At 45.3% G+C, this 18,924-nt stretch overlaps 1 long non-coding RNA gene and 1 other non-coding gene across 2 annotated transcripts; one reads left to right on the top strand and one right to left on the bottom strand.

Annotated features, from left to right (window-relative positions):
• The first annotated feature begins 984 nt into the window (after positions 1-984).
• LOC129334643 (uncharacterized) lies at positions 985-4,113 on the top strand. Its single transcript, XR_008597523.1, has 2 exons — positions 985-1,162; positions 3,795-4,113. It is a non-coding gene; the product is annotated as an uncharacterized LOC129334643 (long non-coding RNA).
• Positions 4,114-12,628: 8,515 nt separating this feature from the next.
• LOC129345805 (U2 spliceosomal RNA) lies at positions 12,629-12,819 on the bottom strand. The gene has a single exon (XR_008598619.1). It is a non-coding gene; the product is annotated as a U2 spliceosomal RNA (small nuclear RNA).
• Positions 12,820-18,924: the final 6,105 nt, after the last annotated feature.

Genomic DNA, 18,924 nt, shown 5'->3' with positions numbered 1-18,924 from the left:
CGTGAGCTGCAGGACTGAAGAGGACAGTGGACACTTTTAAGGAGCTTTTAAGCCTAGACATAAAGCCTGTCTCTCTCCCTCTGCTAATGACATGGGCAGCCCACACGGAAGCAGCATCACCTTTCTCAGCTGGTCTCCTTAAGCTGCTCTCATGCCCTTTTGCTTCCTTCCGTTATTTATAGTCCACCTTTCTCACCGAGTCTCAAGGCAGATTACACAGTGTAAGGCAATAGATCAACGCTGGAAACCTAACAATCAATGCAACGGAGTGTGGATTGCAGAAATCTGAAAGCAAGCATCGAGAGAAACATGCCCTTCGTGTACTTCTACCTGTGGCAAGGGGGCCACAGGTAAGTTCCAAAGGACATACTGCCAGTGTAGAAATGAATAATTTTTCTACTATATTTCCCAAAGCAACCAGGCATTCATTATTAAAGGTAGGGGGGGGGGAGAATGGAAGAATAATACAAAAATCACAGACGCAGAAAGACAAAAGATGGCTTGAAAAGAGAGAAGTGAAAAAACGTGGTGTCAGTCGCTGAAATAGAAAGACGTGTAAAAAGAAGAAAGAAAAAGAAAGGAGAGGAAGGCATGCAAAGTTGCAGACAAACAATGCAATCCTACGGAGCGTTACCCCAGTCTAAACCCATTGATTTCAATGAGCTTAGACTGGGATAACTCTGCATAGGATTGCATTGAAAAAGATTAAAATGAGACAAGAGAGAAAAAAGGAGGCAATAGAGAGCCATAAAAAGATTTTAAAAGATAAGAGTGGAGGAAAAAGATGCAAAGTCACAGTAAGTCACTATAAAAAACAGGAAACAAGAAAGCAAAAGATATTAAAATAACTGCGTAGGCGCACCGAAGGAGACTATCACCATAGATATTCCACAGCCTAGAGCGCCGCTAACCCGCCGCCAATCCCCTCAGTCTATTGCTTCATAACGGAAGTTGAGAGGGGAGACGTTGTATTTCCTACCCCTTTTCCGGTCTTGGACGGCCATCTTGCCCTGTTGGTGCCTAGGAGAGGAGAAGGGAGGTCGCTGCTGTCATGTCCTTGCAACTGCTGAGTAAGGGGCTGCGGCTGCGGCTGCGGCGCTTAGCCGCCGGCCCTGTCAGGGGCATCACCTCTAAGCCCCCCCAGGACCCGACGACCCCGCTGGTGAGACGGGGGGGGGGGAAGTACTGGGACGGGGCGGGTTAAATGGGGGTAGGGAGCAGGGTGTGCAGTGTTTGGGGAAGGCAGCGTGGTGTAGTGGCTGGAGTGCTGGCGGAGGACTTGAGTTCAAATCCTGCTAGAAAACTCCCAGGGTGACCTTGGGCCATGCATTCACCTGGCCTGCCTCACAGGGTAGTTGGAGAAGGGGCTTCTCTATCTGCTTTTCTGGGTATCTTGTATGAAGGATGGGACAAAAATGAACTTTTTAAAACAGCAACATTGAATTTATATACCACCTTTCAGGACAACTTAACGCCCACTCAGAGCGGTTTACGAAGTGTGTTATTAGTATCCTCAGGACAATCACCCTGTGAGGTGGGTGGGGCTGAGAGAGCTCTGAGAAGCTGTGAATGACCCAAGGTCACCCAGCTGGCTTCAAGTGGAGGAGCAGGGAATCAAACCCAGGTCTCCAGATTAGAGGCCTGCTGCTCTTAACCACTATACCAAACTGACTTTCTGAAAAAGGAGGGAGTAGTGTAGGGAATCTGGATGCGGCCTGGTGAATGGTGCAGGGGTACCTATGCACTTCTCTGCTTCTGAGGGATGAAAGGAAAAGAATTTTGTGGCTGTTCAAAAACTAACAAGTGCATTTGTAGCATCATAGTTCAACATGTGCACCCCTTTCATGGGGAGAGCCGGGTATAAATGTAATCAGTCAATCAACAGATGTGTTAATTTTTCAAGATGCTGTTGGGCTATTTTCTTTTCCTGTCTGCAGCAGAATATGTCGTGGTTGCTTCACTGTGAAGACTAATAGTACAGTCCTATGCAGAGTTACTCCAGTCTAAGCCCATTTACTTCAGTGGACTTAGACTGGAGTAACTCTGCATAGGATTGCACTGTAAGGGGTGGAAATATGAAGATATTAAGAGAGAAGGAAACCCATGGGGATGAAAGAGAAGCTTGGCCCGGAATTTATTTTATTCATTTGTACCTTGCTGTTCTCACTGAGACATAAGGCAGATTGCCCAATTAAATCAGGCAGATGTATTGTCGAAGGCTTTCACGGCCGGAGAACGATGGTTGTTGGGGGTTTTCCGGGCTGTATTGCCGTGGTCTTGGCATTGTAGTTCCTGACGTTTCGCCAGCAGCTGTGGCTGGCATCTTCAGAGGTGTAGCACCAAAAGACAGAGATCTCTCAGTGTCTCAGTGTACACTGAGAGATCTCTGTCTTTTGGTGCTACACCTCTGAAGATGCCAGCCACAGCTGCTGGCGAAACGTCAGGAACTACAATGCCAAGACCACGGCAATACAGCCCGGAAAACCCCCAACAACCATAAATCAGGCAGCATACTAATTTGCAGTTTACACCAGTCCATGTTTAAAATTGTGTCCTGACCTGAAGTGAGTGCTTTTGGAGTAGTTCTGTTGTGTCTTATGGGCCTGCTCTGAAATCAAATTGAACAGCATGCCAAAGACACTGCGACTTGAAAAGAACATTGAAGTATGTGGGTACAGGCTGAGGGTTGGATGACCAGGAAAAAGGCAATCAGGAAGTGGGTACCTTGTGTGCATAGGAAAATATGAGGCGGTGGCAGTTATGTGAGGGTGGGGAAGAGGGCTGTGGTTGAGGGAGGTGTTCAGGAGAGCTGAGACAGAGGTCCTTGTGTGTTACTACGATCATCCATGTCCTATATGTCTTGGAAATAGTGTATCCATAGGATCAGGGCTTTTTTTCAGCTGGAACGCGGTGGAACAGTGTTCCGGCACCTCTTGAAAATGGTCACATGGCTGGTGGCCCCACCCCCTGATCTGCAGACAGAGGGGAGTTTAGATTGCCCTCCATGCTGCTTAGTGGCGTGGAGGGCAATCTAAACTCCCCTCTGTCTGCAGATCAGGGGGCAGGGGCCACCAGCCATGTAACCATTTTCGCCGAGGGTGATTTTAAGTTTAAAAAACTCCCCCCTTGTTCCAGCTGACCCAAAGTGACATCATTGTGTAGTTCTGGAAGTGTGCACACACTTTGCGCGCATGCATGTGGTACCAGGGGCACCACCTTCCACCAGGAGTTGCCCCTGTGCTGGCAACCCACTGAGTTCCACCACCTCTTTTCCCAGAAAAAAGCCCTGCGTAGGATGGCTTCAACCTGTGAATCTGTAGGATGTGTCCAATGATCAGTAGTTATAAAACACGTTTTCAGGCTATTCTTTCTCCAAGGAACTTTGATCAGAACTCAGTGTGCTCCCTTTACCATTTTATCCCCACAACAACCCTGTGAGGTAGTGCAGAGTCTGATTGGACCAAGGTTTCCTAGCAAGTTTGGTGGCGGTGTGAGGGTTTGAACTCTGGTCTCCAAGATCTTAGCCCGACACTCAAACCCCCCACTACCTTTTTCTGGTCAGCTGCTACTGCTACTGTATGCTAGCTCTTGGTGGTGATCCAGAACTGAATGTGATAACATAGAAAAAGCATTGTGGTTATGGTGATGGTTTGGGCTGTGCTCATCACTTCATAGCAACTTTTCCCTTTGGTGCTTTGCTGAGGGGAGGGGACAGGGTAAGTCCAGGGCCCTCCATTTGCTGTTACCTTCTGGTCTCAGAACTGAGTGTTCCTGCTCTGTTTTGTCCTATGCAGGAGAATTTGATTGGCTTCACTACTTTCTTTCTGGCGATCATGGGACCTTCTGGTTATATCATGGCAAATCTCGAAAGCTACAAGAGTAGAGAATGAGAAGGGAAAACCAAGCTCCTGTCCTGAAGAACAGCTGCGATCTCTCAGCTCAGCCGCATGATTTCGTTCCAGAAGAGGAGGCTGGCATCTCCCATGCCCTTACTCCATGAGGACCAGTGTCCTGAAATATTACTCTGTGCCGTTTCCTGGACCACCGAAGATGTAGTTCAGGAGAGGTGCTCTGAGGAGACTTACGATCTGTTACAATAAATCATACTAATGATCTGTGCCTCTGTGGCTTTGTCTCTCTTTAGTTAACTGTTGGCAAGTTGCATGCAATTTTTATGGGATTGGAATGATTACATTACGGGTACATTCAGGGGTGTACACACACAATGCTGCCTTATACAGAATCAGGCCATTGGGTTTAGCAAGGTCAGTGTTCGATATATCGTCGCAGGCTTTCACGGCCGAAGAACGATGGTTGTGGGTTTTCCGGGCTGTATAGCCATGGTCTCGGCATTGTAGTTCCTGACGTTTCGCCAGCAACTGCGACTGGCATCTTCAGAGGTGTAGCACCAAAAGACAGATGCTCTGTTGCTGTGGGAACTCAGCATACTCATCCTGCATGTTCCTACGTAATTGATCCTTTAGAATACATTCTAGAAAACTGTGTACCCATTTTACAGATGGGAAGTACTGAGGATGAGTGTTTCTGTTCCAAAGGACAATATATGAACGCACAATTTTCCTTAGAGAAGTCCTTAATAGGGCTGGATTTGGGGCATGATAGAAGGGTACCTGAATATGTCCTGTTTTCCCTCCTCTATCCGGCGGAAAATTAGGGGGAGAGACTAGTAATAATGGAAGCGTGTCTGGCTGCTTCCTGCTTCTCTGTTAGCAATTTTAACTTCCCATAAGCTAAAAAAAATGGTTACAATACAGCAATTGTATAACTGAACTCTAAGGAACAAAAGACTAGATAGCTTTATGCTGCTTCAGTGCTCTTTTTTGCTAAATCACTCAAATACCTGTATTGGCTTCATTCAAAATGTATGCACAAGTCTCTTTCACAATCCTTCCATCTATGATGCTGGAGGGAAAGAAGACTAAGAGAAACAAGTTCTTCCTCTCTAGGTGTTCCTTTCAGGTATCTTAGCTGGAATGACTGTGAAAGACATCTTGAGAAAAGCCCGTGCAGGCATTTGAGTTCATGATTTAGTAACCATTCCAATGGCTTGAAGGAGCAATGTTTCTTAATTGCCAGCAGGGTGAGCTGTAGCCTTGCATTGTGGCTGGCTCTGGTTAAAGACATCCACTTCGTTTCCTGCACGGCAGTCAGTTACCCACTTGGAAACAGTATGTCCAGTAGATCTGTTCCTAGTATTTGTGTCTTGGATGCCAGTCTCTCCGCACATGCTGTCCTCTAGCCCTAGTGAATAGTCCTATAACTTTACAGGAGACCTAACCTCTGTGTGCTAGTTGATAGTGGTACTTGCTCTGGGGGGTGTGGAGAGTCACATTTCTGATTGCCAACAACCCAAAGAGCCACATGTCTCCGGAATACCAGCAGAAGGATGAGTGAAGCACCTGTTTTCTTTGCAGAGCCCCTCACTTAGATCTGGCCAGTACCTGCAAGGTGCTCAGGTTTTCTAACTTGGAGGAGTGTAAAACCTCAACCCCAGTGTGGCTAGCGTGCTAGGTGGTGATGGGGTTTTTACTCACTCGAGCCTGCTGTCTTCCTTGTCTGGGTTGAAAACACAGAGGCTGCAGAGACGAGTTGGGGGTTGTGGGAGAGGTTTGTCCTTCCATGCCTGGCTTCAGGCTCACAGCATACCTATTCTCCAGTCCTTCCATCGTCAACTGTTTCAAGACGGGAGCCTCCTGCTCCTTGCTCATTTGCCTGGAACCTGGGGTGGGTGCCACACAGGAGAAAGGCGCTCGGAATAGGAACCCGTGGCATGTCAAAGAGCCACGTGTGGTTCCTGAGCCACTGAGAAGTATCGCTGCCTTAGCACATTTTTTGCAGTTAGTTGATGGAGACCTGCTGCAGTTTTAAACACTGAGTCAGCCAAAGATGGACTGCTTTTCTGGTTTGGGAAGTTTGCTGCAGTCTTCTGTATGTGAGGCCCGTCCATCAAACTGAGTATGTGTAGCTTCTCTGTAGCATCTTCAAAATACTTCGCCTGCCGTTGTTACAAAAGCCCTATGCGGTAGTTCAGTGTTGTCCTCTTTGCATTGCAGAAAGGAGGGCTGAGATGAGCTTCTGTAACGAGTGCATGGCAGAGGTAAGATCTGAACCAGGGACCTCCTGATTGGTAGCATTGTTTCCTAGTCATTTCAGCCATACCGGCAGTGTGTGTTTGTCTTCATACTTTCTAAGTTCTGGCTGACTTTAGCAGGTAGTTCTCAAGAAATATCTTGGGTCTTGTCATTGTGCTGTTCACAGACATGATAATATTAACAGCTCCAGTATTACTGGGCATTCTTGACTGGTGAAATCTTTTATAAAGCCTAATTTCTCCTTTGTGGAGGAAAAACAGTGTCAGACTCCTGTGTATTTATTTAGTGCATTTCTATACCTTCTACCAAAGAAATGAATATGGATGATATGCCAAGGGTTGGGGTAGCTCTGTAAACACTTTGAAGATGACTTGCACAGAACAGACCCTTCGTTCCTCTGGGCTGCTTGCTACAGCAGGTTTCCCCAACATGGTGCCCTTGGGCACCTCCCCAGGCTCCCACAATGCACTTCAGGAAAGCAGGAAGAGCCATTGTGAAGGCAGAAACTGCCTGGCTGCCTTTGTACAAATAAAGCGGCTTTTCACTTGGGTCCTCCCCACCACTCACTGCGGAAGCATCCAGGACCTTACAAGACCCATGGATTTATTGTAAGGTGGTGGGGGCTTGATGGAAGAGGAGCATCCCTCCTCCCCAGATATCTTCTGTTTAAATTCCTGATCCCCTTTCCTCTTGAGTGTGTATAGGCATGCTTGGCTCCGCCTCCTGTGGCAGCCATTTTGTGCTTGCCTCTGCATCCTCCCCAACCAACTTGCCTCAGAAAGGTTGGGGACTCCGGATCCTGCAGCAGCTCGCTAAGGTCTCAGGCAACCGTTTCTCTAGTCCTGTTATCTGAGATCCTTACAACTTTGCTGCTTCCCAATTTCCTAAGGAGCCGGAAGTGTTTGGGGCAAAATTTGGTTGCCTTTGGATGACTAATAGGCTTTTGAAATGGTTATTTTATTTACAAATATAGTCATAAAGCACAGATGGGCGCAAAGAAGCGGTCTCACAGGGCAACTGCTGGAAGTAGGACATTTGGCCCCAGCTTCTGTTGCAGAAGGGGAGGGAAAAGGGGGGGGGTTAAAATTGCCATTGGTGCAATGATGTTATATCACTTCCAGGTAAAAGCCAGAAGCAACATGCCTTTCTAGAAATGGCTGTTTTCAGCAATTGCTAGAATGTATGGCAATTTCTAGAGAGCCATGATGTCATATCCAGGTATTCTCTGGACTTTCATCTGCTTGCAACCCTGCTACCCTAGAGAGAAACCCTCTACCTGAAGTCTTTCACACTCTTGCCCTTCCTTGCTGCCCTTTCCTCTCAGCTGGAGGGATGACACATTCTCCAACTTCTTATGAATCCTTAAACAGGATAGTTAGAGGCATCGGAATAAAAATCCTTGAAAACAAAACATCGTGCAAGTTTTCAAGATCTCCCGACATGTGTTCTTCATGTGTCAGATGTATCGTGTAGTGAGACTCGGAGGCACTCAGCAGTTCACAACCTGACATTTGCCGCATTGCAAATGCGTAATATCCTACATTAAGGTACCCAAAGTTCAAATATGTACAATTACAGTATAAAACAACATAACTTTAGGGCTTTTTCATGGCAGTACTCTCCTGTACTGAGTACTGGCATCTCCTCGGGGGCTCTGCCCAGTCATGAGGAGGGAATTCGTGGAAATCAGTGCAGCCGGATATATGAGTGTGTTCATGTCCATGCTGTCAAGTCACAAGGAGATTTCAAAGCAAGTGAGAAGCAGAGGTGGTTTGACAGTGCCTTCCTCTGGAGTCTTCCTCAGTGGTTGTCCATCTAAGTACTGCCCTGACTAGCTTCCGAGATCCGATAAGATCGGATAACCATACTGCTTTATCTCCAGATATATGAGTAGTGTACCTTTAAAAAAAAAGGATCAGAAAGCCAGTGTGGCTAAGCTTGCTGGCCTAGAATCTGGGTGACCCAGGTTCGATTCCCTGTTACTGCCGTGGAAACTTCTTGGGTAACTGTTATGACCCCTTTCTTCTCTTGGGTAGATTTTACCTTTAATCTTTCCCTTACACCCTCTGGGTAGATTGCTGCCACCAGGAATATTATATTCCAAGATATTTTATTTAAATTTTCCCTTTGTGTAACGTGCCTAAGCGTCAGGCTCTTTCGTGGTTCTATGTGGCCCTGAGGATAGAAATGGGATATAGCAATGACAGCTACTCTGGGATATAACAAAAACAAAATACACTTTTATTTTTTCAAGAAGCGTATCGGTTTCATAAAAGTAGTTCTCGGTTCTTAAAGTTACTTCATTTAAACACATTCACACAGATCTCTTCTAAGGCTTCACACAGTTAGCATCTTTTTCTGCCTCAATATTTCTCACACACAGCTAGCCTCTCCTTTCTTCACTCAGTATTTCTCTCAGACTCCTTAAAATTACTCAGGCTGCACACAGCTTGCCTGCTTTCTCTTGACTGAGAGCGGAACCACAAGTGACAAAAGGCACAGGTTGGACACTTGTCAGCTTCTCTCAAGTTTTGATGGGAAATGTAGGCATCCTGGTCTTGCAGCTTGGCTCTCTGACTGCTGTCCAATGGACTTTTCAACTGTCACTTGTCCAACATTCCGCCAAGCTGCCTACATTTCCCATCAAAACTTGAGGGAAGCTGACAAGTGTCCAACCTGTGCCTTTTGTCACTTGTAGTTCTGCTCTGAGTCTTTTCTCTCCACTCTCAGTCTAAACTGCATTCACTCCGCCCACACTCTTAGTCAGCAACCAATCATATCGCTCACTCATCCCTCTCTTTCACCCCCACTCTTCACCAATCTCACACCAAGCATTTAAAGATACATGCACACATTTACTTGAAATCATTACAGTAACACTCATCCTCTGCCTAACCTACCTCACATGGTTGTTATGAGGGAAAAAATGGAGATGAGAATGAAGTAAGCTGCTTTAAGACTCCATTGGGGAGAAATGCAGGGTATAAATGAAATAAAATAAATAACAAACTAAAAGAACTCTCATCTCCTTCGCTCTTGACATCAAGAGAAGGGTATCAGTATAATGTCCACAATGCTTCCCCTCTTTTAATGGGATCTGTGGATTGTTTGGGATTACAGACGTTTAATCCATTAATGGCTTTTCTGGGTTCAATTTGAGGTTCTGATTTTTGCTGCTTCTTCCTAGAAAACCAGAGGTGCAACTGGATTCCAGCTCCACCTGGCACCATTTGTCTAGGTAGGTAGGTAGATAAGTTTATTGCCTATAGCCACAGGCCATTACAACCTAAACACATAAAACACTCTGACATAGATATATAAGTCATAACTACAAATATTAGTGATTAAAATGGTTTAACCAAAGTTACAAAATAAAAGCATTACTCTCACTAAATACAGCTCTGGCTCAAATTGTCTGGGCTGCTACAGCAAAAAAATCATACTCTATAAGAGATAAATGGGTCAGTGTCTGAGGGGAAGGAATGTAACCTCAGACACTGAGGAAAAATTTAAACCCTAGGCAAACCCGCTCTGCGTTCTATGCAAGATGCACACACATGAGGCCTGAGGATTATGGCTCGAAAGCTCTCCTGAGCCCTGCGGCTACTATGTTTTTAAACATCCAGCTTGATTCGTTCTTGAAAGCTGTATCGCACAATTTTGGGTTGTTCTGGTTGGTCATATACGCTCTCGGTTTTGGATTTTGCTTCGGAGCAATGTGGCTACCTGTAACCTCGGCGTACATCAAGCGTGGAGCATTTTTGAAGTGATGCACGACAAGAAGAACTGCAATGTTGCAACCCTGTCTCTGTTGTCATCTGTAGAAGACCGGGGGTTACGTGTTTTGACCTTACTTCTGTTCAACCACTTTGCTCTTCCAATCAAACTAAGTACCTGACTTTTTCCTCCGCTTCAATTGCTTGACGCCTATGGGTAATTGCCATATTGATCGCTGTCTGAAATGTCAACATCTCTAACTGCTCTTCTAAACATGATCTCATCTTTCCGAGTCTTAATTATGCTGCTTGGTTACAGTATTGCTGTAATACTAATACGGCAGGATTTTTTAAAAAAAAAACAGGATCTAATGCAGGTCACTAACAATTGCACATAAATGCTGTTTTCATATAATTTTTAAATATGTTTTCCATTTTCATCCAAGTGTTGCTTAAAACAAATTGCAAACAACCAATTTATAAACAAAATAATAATATACTCTCCAATGGGAAAAGCTACAAGCTTGACAATCTGAATATATGTTTACTAATTGCAGGTAACTTTGCCTTCGTCTCTTCTGACCTTCAGTTAATATGGAAGAAACATTTTGCGGCGCTTCGCGTTAGCTGTGAATAAGTAAATTAATGAGTGCTAATGATCGCGCCAATCTGTTGCAAAACCAATTAACACAAATCAGGAGGTTGTTAGGATGAGTTTGGAGAAAGTACCTCCCTACCTATTTCGTGGAACAAACTGGCATTTTTATCTTATGGCATAGAAAGCATTGAGCTGATGTGTGGCGGTTCTCCCACCCCCACCCTCAAATCAGACGTTGCGGGTCAAATTACTGAAAAGGCTGAACAGCAGTGATGAATTGTAATGGACTTTATCAATTTTTTAATGAAGTTACACCAGTAAATAAAAAAAGACCAAGTCACTAATGATTAATACTGAAACGAGCAACTGATTTGGCACAGGGAACTGTGGCAGAAGTCTGTGCGACCTATAGGCCAAGTATTAATTTTGATCTTAGTTCTCTGTAATTAACAATTTACCACAAACAAAAGAGGTACAGGCATTCAGGAAGCTTCCATCCCTGGGTCCCAGGCCCAAGGCGGCAATTTAAGGACTGCTCCCTTCCATCCCAACCCCTCAATTTCAGACAATTTATGAATGTTCTGTGATAATTCTGGCAAGCTACTTGGTCTAAAAAACTTTTTTATATAACAGGGTCCCAAAACTGGATTGTGGACCACCTTAAAGTTGGTTGTGCCATTTTCATTTTATCTTTAAAAACAGAGGGCAGAAACAGGGAGAACATGTGAAAGATGGCAACTGATGGGAGGGCTGGGGGAGGTAGAGACTGGTGTCAATGGCACCATGTGACATTGTGATGTCATTTCTGGTCAAAAAACACCAAGTGACATCACCATGTTGTATGATGCTCTACAAATCCTCCTGGTCTTTATGGTTTTTATCATAAAGATCAGGAGGATTCCTAGAGTATCACAGTGCTATCACTTCAATATTTTCAACTGGAAATTACACTGAAGCTTTGCATGACACTGTTTCCCGCCTTTCCCCATGCTGCCCCACTGAGTGCTGCTTGGTAATGGGGGAGTGCAAGGGATGGTTCTCCCGTGATAGTTTGCAACCCTACCGTCAAGACAGGATTTTCAGAATTTTTGTTTGGTCACCCCAAATTTGCTATCAAATAAGTCATAACATCCATGTCCATAAACTGCACCACAAAAAAATCAGGGATCGTGTTTCGTGGCACTACCACAGTGCAAAAACATGGACTGAAGGCCCTCAGATTTTTACATGGAGTTCCTCAAAACGAAACATCAAATTACATATCATGTCCACAGTCACCGACTGTACCACAAAACTATGCATACAGCACTTCATAGCATAAGATCATCAGTCTAAGGTACAGATCCTCAGGATTTTGACACGGGGTCTCCCCAAACTCTCCAGGAAATCGCGTATCATGGGGATGGCCACACAGTGAAACACAAAAAACATGGACCACTGTGTCATGGCATCACCACGGGGCAAAAACATGGATTCAGGGTATGGCCTTGGACATGTTACTTGATAGAGAATTTGGGGTGACGAAGCATGAAAATCCAGAGGATCCTTGCTTTGGAACCACATCTTTGCGCCGTGGCAGCACTGCAAAGGAAATGGCAAACTGCCTCTGCTTTTCACTTGCCTTGAAAGCCCTTGCTAGGGCTCACCATAAGTCGCTTGCAAACTGTCAGCACATAAAGAGCGATGGAGTGTTACATGTAGCATAGGCATAGCTGGAATCAGAGTGACATTTTGAGGATCAGACCAAAACAAAAAACAAAACAGATGAAGTCTTTCTCTTCTTTCTTCACTACTATAAAACATCTACTTCTTTCTCACTTTTTCTTTTTCATTATTTTTTCTTTTTTTGTTGTAACTTGTCTCACCGATGAATTTAAGTATAGTCCCATATTATTTGCTAAAACAGGCTTGAGAAACAGGAAAAGAGCTACAAATTTGGATTTTTTTTTTAAAAAAGGCACATGATATAGTTAAATATATGCCCAAAGGTCTCTTGATGGATAAATTGAGCTAGGTGGCATGGAAGAGTTTTGAGTTTTAATCCAGTATTTTTTTCAAGGAACTTAAGAAGGACTGTTTTAGACTGATTCATGGAAAAACTCTTTAGCACGAGTTAAACTGAAACAGTGAATAGAAGAAAGTGAAAAAGATATGAAAGAAGATTTCCAATCTGTTTTTGAACCAGTGATATTCTCCCCGAGGGGAGGTGCACCGTTCCTGGAGGTACTGCAATACCAGGTCAATGCGTGGAGTGGACGGAGCAAGCCCCTATTCCATCTCCCAGTTCCAAAAATCCATTTAATATATAGTCCTCAGATAGAGGACGTATCAGATATTAAACTGATAAGAACAGATACTACACTTGATCTTAGCCAAAAGGCCGAGAAGCGATAAAGAAATTCTCCAGAAACTAGCATTTCGTACCATCTGAATTTGCTTCAAGGGCTCAGAGAGCAATGCAACAGCCTGAGGTGCCCGACCCCTCAGCCAGGAGAGCCGGGGTCACAAGACCGCCCATGACATTCTGAAATTGCTACTCTTTCTACCTTTGAGGTTATCAGCCTCCAGCCAGATAGTTTGATGACATAATTTGCCGATTCTCTCGGCTGTGTCAATTTCACGATTCTGACTGCCAGGGCTGGGAGAGACATTGGCCAGTCATCTGCATACTCCCACCTCCTTTCCCATGAGGCCTTGTGCTTCTGTTAACCCTTCAGTTTCATGGCTGATGCTCAGATGTTTTCCTTTCTGCATTCTTCTGTCTCGTCTTCTAGCTCCTAGAACTATCATTGAAAAAAGGAAAACTTTTCAGGTTATAAAGAAAGGATTAGGGAGAAATGGCACAAAGGAAAGAGCATCATGCATGAACATTCTCATACCTTTCATAATGAATAAGAACTGTTCTGTGGCTTCTCCTCCTCCTTGTATTTTCTTCCTTTAATTTCCTTGTTGCTTTCTCTTGAGCCGGCCCTCTGTCGCTTTCCACAGTCAAAATCTTATGATTCTGAACTAATCTTCAGCACTCACAGATTTCCTAAAAATGAATCAAGCTGTCCTTTAAAAAAAAAAAAACAGGCCATGTTAAAGTAAAGTTGCTAGCAATATCCCCATAAACAACTGTTGAAAAATCAAGGCATTTTTAAACAACTTGCAAAATAATTAATTGTGGGTTTTCAGATAAAATTTTGCATTGTTGTGTGACACTGTGAGCACAATCTCTAAGATGGAAAGAAAGTGAATGGTTAAAGAGTGGTGGTAGTCAACGGCAACCCCAACAACCAAGTGTTTGTGGCATCTTAAAGACTGCCACACTGCTTGGGGCATCAGAGTCTTGTGTGAGCCAGAGGCCAGCTGCATTCAGCCCAAAGACTTACAATGCAATCTTAAGCAGAGCGACATTCTTTCATCCCAACAGACTTCAGTGGGTTTAGGGGTCTCTCAGACATCAGCAATGAATCCAGAAGTTTCACCATCTTTGCAGCCTTGGATTGCTCCCCCTAAAACTATACAGCAGTGATACTCACTCAGTGGCATGGGAGCCACATGCGTCTCTTGGGCATGTCATCTGTGGCTCTTCTGAGGACTTTTCCCCGATGTACCCTATTTTAGGAAAGTGGGGTCCTTTCCCTGTGAGGCTTGTAGATGGCAGATAGTTCTTACCTTGAAACAGCCACCAAGAGAGGAACAGGCAAACTGCAGGCCTCCCTGAGGTACAGGGCTCAAGCCAAGGATCAAAATAAATGTGTCTTTTTCGGACTGACACTGCTTGCAAATGTGGATCTCCACAGAGGAAGCAGAAAATGTGAAATGAATGAATCAGTGGCAGCAGGAGTCATTTCGTACAAAAAGAGCTGGAGAAACTCATTAGTATAACTCATTAGCATAATCATTAGCATATACCATGCCCCTTGGCAGCACCATCAGTGTGTCATTAGCATAACTTATTTGCATATGCCACACCCCGACATCATCTATCCTGGCTGTTTTGGACCCAATCCTGGCCATTTAGGGCCGAAATTGGGCCCAAAATGGCAAAAGGGGCTGAAAATGGCCAAAAAGGGGCCCAAAATGGTCAGGATCGGGCCGCTGCTAAGCAGGAGAGTGTTGTGCCACCATCCGTCAGAGGCCTGAGCTGGGCCGTTTCGGCCCCAATCCAGCCCGAAATGGGCCCAAAATGGCTGAGTCAGGTGGGCGGGGCCACCTGATGTGACCTCATTGAGGAACTGCCGGAACTGCGTTCCTGTGCGTTCCCCCTCAAAATGAGCCCTGAGTGGCAGAGAAAAACAGTGCACAAACTAGAATTTCCAAATCCAGGCTGGGAAATTCCTAGAGATTTTGGGGGTGGAGCCTGGAGAGGGTGGGGTTTGGCAAGGGGGGGCCCTCTGTAATGCCATAGAGTCCACCCTCCAAAAGCAGCCATTTTCTCCAGGGGAACTGATCTCTGTCACGTGGAGATCAGTTGTAATTCCGGGAGATCTCCAGCCACCACCTGGAGGCTGGCAACCCTAGCTCAAACTTATAAATGAATAGCTTGGCAATGCTGCTAGTCTGGGTATGACTTTGTGCCCAGCATCCACCTGTTCCCAAACACCCATTCAGCTTTTTACCCCAGGCCCCATTTATTCCCCAGCCCCATTTGTCCTACTGAGAGAGTGCTATGAGACCAACCGGTTTCTTACAGTGGCAGGTACTTTTCATCCCAAAGAAAATTGTTTCGTTCTGAAAACCACACTTACTTTGTCAGTGAAACTCTTCCCCAGGAAATGGTAGGCCTTAGTCAACCTCTCCTTGTTACCTGGATCCAGCAGCAACTGAAGGGAGGGAGCAGCCAGCCAATGCACTAGGCAGTAAAAAACCCTGCAGCTCTCCAGGGCACTTAGCTTTTTGGCTAAAAAGTGGGTTAGAATCATGCTTGCCAACCTCCAGGTGGTGGCTGGAGAGCTCCCAGAATTACAACCACTCTCCAGGCAACAGAAATCAGTTCCCCTGGAGAAAATGGCTACTTTGGAATGTGGACCCTATGGCATTATGCCCTGCTGAGGACCCTCTCTCCCCAAATCCTGCCCTCCCCATGATCCACGCTCCAAGTCTCCAGGAATTTCTGAACCCAGAGTTGGCAATCCTAGCTAAAATACTCAAGCGGCCCGGTTGTTGAGGGTCTGTAAGAGATTGCCGAGAAAATATGGGAATATATTACAGATAACAATTTAAAGTCACGGTTGTTGTGGATTTTCCGGTTGTTGTGTATCGCCGTGGTCTTGGCATTGTAGTTCCTGACGTTTCGCCAGCAGCTGTGACTGGCATCTTCAGAGGTGTAGCACTGAAAGACAGAGATCTCTCAGTGTCAAACTGTGGAGAAGATGTTAGCAGGTAATCTTCTCCACAGTTTGACACTGAGAGATCTCTGTCTTTCGGTGCTACACCTCTGAAGATGCCAGTCACAGCTGCTGGTGAAACGTGAGGAACTACAATGCCAAGACCACAGCAATACAGCCCGGAAAATCCACAACAACCATCGTTCTCCGGCCGTGAAAGCCTTCGACAATATAATTTAAAGTCACTTTCTCCCTAATTTTACCCAAGAGCGCAGAAAGCAATGTACCATTAACACCAGGCAAGAGAAAAGCAAAACTTTCTATCCAGAGCGAGAGCAGTTTAGTGGTTAAAGTGTTAGGTTAGGATCCAGCAGACCCAGGTTCATATCTCCATTCTGCCTCAGACGCTTACTGGGTGACTTGGGCCAGTCTCTCACGCTCGGCCTAACCTACCTCACAGGACTGTTGTGAGGATAAAATGGAGGTGAGGAGAAAGATGCAAGCCACTTTGGGTCCTCATTGGGGAGTCCCAACTGTGGTTCATTATTATATTCTGCTCAGTGAATGTCCTACCTGTTGATTATATTGTGTTAATCTGCCTTGGATATCCGTGAGAAAAGTGGAATAATAGTTGTGAAGCAAATAAACAATGTTTTTTGAAAACTGTTCCAAAGAGATGAAAAAGACAGACAACAAGTTTGAAATTTGTACACAGGCGTTTTAACAAGAGCTGAAAAATGCCTCAGGCAAGGAGTGTCACTTTAAACTGACATTCAGGGCTAGGGTTAGGCTTATCCGATAGGCCCTGTGATGTTATAAGGCCTAGCATTGAGTGCAGCCTGCTTTCTATCTCTCAGCGGGGCAGGGGTGGCATTGGGCCCTCTTTGGAAAAAGGTTTCGCCACATCCATCCCTCCACAGTCACTTGACCCACACACACAAACAAAAAGAGGCCTACGTGAACAGCCTGAGTAAATGCATATTTCCATGGTGTCAACGTAATCCCAGGTAAGTGTGCGGTGAATTGCAGCCTAATTTTTATATTCGCAATCCCCATTCTCCATTGGCGTGTGGCGGAGGGGCGGGGGGGGGGGACACTGCTTGAGGCAACTCACAAGATCACCAAAGTTAAAAATGCACATCAGCCTGAATAAATATAATATCTACATGAATATAGAAACAGCAGAACGCTCACGCAGCAGTAGTTTGTCATAAAGGAACGGAACGGAAAAAAATTATTCTAAAAACAAAAAGCACTTTAGAACGAATAAAGCCAAGAGCCAGGCATCAATAATGTTACCTTCACATTGTGAGGCAGTCTAGCAGTTGCGGGAGGGCTGCGGGAGGGCTGTTCATGGCTTGCTTGTGGGGGTCCTGGAGGGATCAAGCTGGCATTGCTGGTAACTGGACAGATGCCCGTTTGGTCCAGTCCTGCAGGGCTTTCCCTGTTCCGAAGTGCCTCCTGCCAAAAACAGGGCCGTCGTCACACGGGCTTTTATTTAGCGCTAAAATGGTGCTATTTCCCGGCAAACACCCACCTTATTCCGACACTGTAGCGATTTTCTCTCTTCTGCTTTGTGCTTGATAGTCGCGCTATTTTGTGCCTCAGTGCGAATGCCTCACATCGATGTATTTCGCCTCGCAACGTCCTATGCCCTCCCTTCAATCCCAGAATCCATTTCTTCCTGCGACTCCCCTTTATTTTATTATGTCCTTATAATGCCATAACGACATAACACAATGCAAACTTTCTGCTGAAGTAAAAATGACTCAATCGCCATGGCAGAGTCTTCAGCGATGGGGATCACATCAGACAGGGAGTTTTCTGCGGGCAAAGGGCTATTTATATAATTTCAAAGTTGGAAAAACAAAAGGGTCGTAATGTTTTGCTCTAACGGAATGTTTATATGCTGTTATTCCGTTATAGCGGAATTAAACGCCAGAATAATTTTTTTAAAAGGGGGAGGAGCTGCTTCTGCGCGGTTAGAGAGAACAGAACAGAGTGCTTCGGTGTGGACAGCTGGTGGTGCAAAGAGCCGTTAGGTGACCCAAAGAAACGTTACTGTGCCGATAACAGGTAGGACACTATATGCTGTAAATTTAACGGAAGAGATGCCCGTGTGACGACGGCCCAGGAATGCTCTGAATTGTTGAGAGAGTAGGGAGATATTGCAAAGGTGGCCCAGAATGCCCCATGTCCCAGGACAAGCTGTGACATTAATTTGCTGGAAAGCATTCATTATGTCATCCAATCAGAAGAGTAAAAGATCCACCAAGAGTGAAGGGGTGGCCCACCCCTGGTGGTTGGCGAAGGGGCGAACGAGGACGATTCTGAATTGGTTACCTAAACTGTACATAAAAGGAAGGACAATTACTTTTTGTAATTCGCTAACCTTCCCTCAAGTGCCTATTAAGTGCAAATCTGACAGTGTAAATCTGCCTAGGACTAAGTTCCTGCCACTTCCTTAGTCTTTCAGGTGCCACAAGTAGGGTTGCCAGCCTCCAGGTGGTGGCTGGAGATCTAGAATTGTAACTGATCTCCAGACGATAGAGATCAGTTCCCCTGGAGAAAATGGCTGCTGTGGAGGGTGGACTGTATGACATTGTACCATTCTGAGGCCCCTCCCCAAACTCCGCCCTTTCCAGGATCCACCCCCCCAAATCTCCAGGAATTTCCCAACCTGGACCTGGCAACGCCAGCCACAATACTGCCTGTTGTTTCAGCTGTGGCAGAATCACACTGCATTCTTACACAGAGCTGCTATTCAGAGTCAATCTTCTGGACTGAATGGACTTAGACTGGAATAATTCTGCACAGGATAAGGTTGCCAACTCTGGCTTGGGAAATTCCTGGAGTATTGGGGACGGAGCTTGGAGAGGATCCTCAGAAGAGTAAAATGTCATACAGTCCACCCTCTAAAGCAGCCATTTTCTCCCAGAGAACTGATCTCTGTCAAGGAGAACAAAAAAAGGGGAGAAAAAAGGCCATCTTGCTGAAGAAGAGTAACAAAAGCGGCTGGAGCAACAACAAAAAAGTAAATTAAATATAACTCCAAGCGTGATACAACACCAGTATATAATTTAATTCGACAAATTAAAGTGAAAAAGTGTGATTAAAATCACTATGTCATATATGTCTGCCTGCATATCTGCCATGAATGTGTTCTGTGTTCTGATCCTCTG

This window comes from Eublepharis macularius, chromosome 1, assembly GCF_028583425.1.
Source record: "Eublepharis macularius isolate TG4126 chromosome 1, MPM_Emac_v1.0, whole genome shotgun sequence".
Taxonomy (NCBI): domain Eukaryota; kingdom Metazoa; phylum Chordata; class Lepidosauria; order Squamata; family Eublepharidae; genus Eublepharis; species Eublepharis macularius.
Note: the sequence above shows the minus strand (reverse complement) of the source record. Positions and strands in the feature narration are given on the sequence as shown.